The following is a 2,209-nucleotide window of genomic DNA, read 5'->3' on the forward strand; positions in this document are numbered from 1 at the left end:
CATTGAGATGTAATCCATACTGAAGTCTGTGGTCTTTGATCTTCATCAGTAAATGTTTTAAGTCCTCTTCACTTTCAGCAAGCAAGGTTGTATCATCTGTATATCGCAGGTTGTTAATGAGTCTTCCTCCAATCCTGATGCCACGTTTTTCTTCATAGAACCCAGCTTCTTGGATTATTTGCTCAGAATACAGGTTGAATACGTATGGTGAAAGAATACAACTTTTTGCACACATTTTTAAAATTTTCAACCATTCGATGTTTCCATGTTCTGTTTGAACAACTGCTTCTTGGTCCAGGTACAGATTCCTCATGAGTACAATTAAGTGTTTTCTGTCAATGTATGCTTGCAGCCATTTCTAGATTACCTTTAGTAAAACAAAAGCTTAGGAGAGACAAATCAACAGATTGGTTCTCATGAAATTTAAAACCTGCTCTCTCTGTCTCTTTTCAAGCCTAGAACTTCAGGACTTTATTTATTCATTTCATTTTTTTATTGAGAATTGGGTGGAGATCACAGAGTAGATCAGTTTTCCATGCTATAATTCATACACACTCTTTCCTGCCATTAAGCGCAATCCCTACGATGTAACATCACTTACCCTATCTCTTCCCTGTGCTTTCTGTTTCCATTCATTCTTCTTTTCTAACCTTTCTGAATTTTGTCTTTGGGTAAATGCTGTCCTTTTGATTTCAAATAGTTGATTGTCCTAAGGTGTATATAACTCCTTAATGGCATTGTTCTCCTTATAGATCTGTATATTCAAAGGTTGCTTGAATATTGAGCCATGGTCATGAGTTCATTTCTAGATTTGAAAAGTGACTAAGGACCATAGTCTTGGGGGTTCCAACAGTCTCTAGCTGACCAGTAAGCAAGTTTGTTTGTTTGTTTAATGATGTTGAATTTTGTTCCACATTTCCCTCTGACTCTATCCAAGACCTTCTAATATGATCCCTCTCAGAGAAATCGATGGTGGTAGTTGGGCACCATCTAATTCTTCTGGTCTTAGAGTTATGGAGACTGGACTGATTCCATGTGTTTGTTACTTTATCACTCTTCTTTCCTCTGTGCTGGGAGAGACCAATAGTTGTACTCAAGAGCTTTTAAAATCCCAGTTCTTACTCACCTAAGTAGGATGTAGAGCACTGTCTTTGTGGACTACACTCTGTCACATAGCACAGTGTCCCCTGGGACCATTGTTCTGAGCCATAGGCCTCATGATTCATTCCCTCAAGGTGTTTGGTTATATTTAAGAAGTTTTCATAAATTTGGATGCTCTATCACATTCATGGATATATTTTCAGCAAAGATAAATACACATGCACAAATTTCCTCTGTCAAACGTATATATATGTTATTGTAGTCCTCCTCTTCCCCTCACACTCATTCAGCCTGGGTGTCTGCTCATAGATAGATCACTGTTATTGCAGGATATATATATTTATCTCTGTTGCTCTTAACTCTTGCACTCCTCCCAGTGTCTTCCCCATTCATCCATTATTTTTGGCTGACCTCCCTCTAATTGTGTATTGCCTTCCTTTTCATCCAAGATAACACATGCCTACCTTTTAATCAGTAATTTATTTTGCCTTCAGAATGAAAAGATGGGTCATTGTCTGGAAGAAAACATTTGTAAATCACACATCTAATGAAAGACTTGTATCCAGAATACATAAAGAATTCTCAAAACTCAATTAAGGCGGGGCTTGATGGCAGCTAGGGTAGAGGTTCGCTATCAGCAATACCACAGAATACCAGGCAAAGCAGATTCAGGGCAGAGCTCCAAAACTCAGAACCACATAGATAGGAATATTTAAAAGGTTTGAAGGCTTATAGCTAGTGGAACTTGTAGCAAAAGTAAGAAATTGCATACTTTTGAATCTTCTGGGCTTGGGGACTGGAGCCAACAACTTGGGCAAGACCAAGTGGGGGAGCAGACACACCACAGAAAAATGCTGTGGGAACCTCGGAGCAAAGGTGGACAATATACTTCGTTGGTTTTGCTTTGTTCTGATTTTCGTTTCTTTTTTTTTTTTTGGTATCTGTTCATTGGTCCACCACTGTTTGCGGACCTCCATCCTGGTGATTAGAGGGGGTGTCTGAGTGAGTGGACACCCCCTCCCCTCAATACTGGAGGGTTCTTCTGCCACGCATGCACACAGATACTCTCAGTCCAAAAGCCAGCACTGAACTGTTGTTTTTGTTTTTG

This window comes from Chrysochloris asiatica, unplaced genomic scaffold (assembly GCF_000296735.1).
Source record: "Chrysochloris asiatica unplaced genomic scaffold, ChrAsi1.0 scaffold00047, whole genome shotgun sequence".
Lineage (NCBI taxonomy): Eukaryota > Metazoa > Chordata > Mammalia > Afrosoricida > Chrysochloridae > Chrysochloris > Chrysochloris asiatica.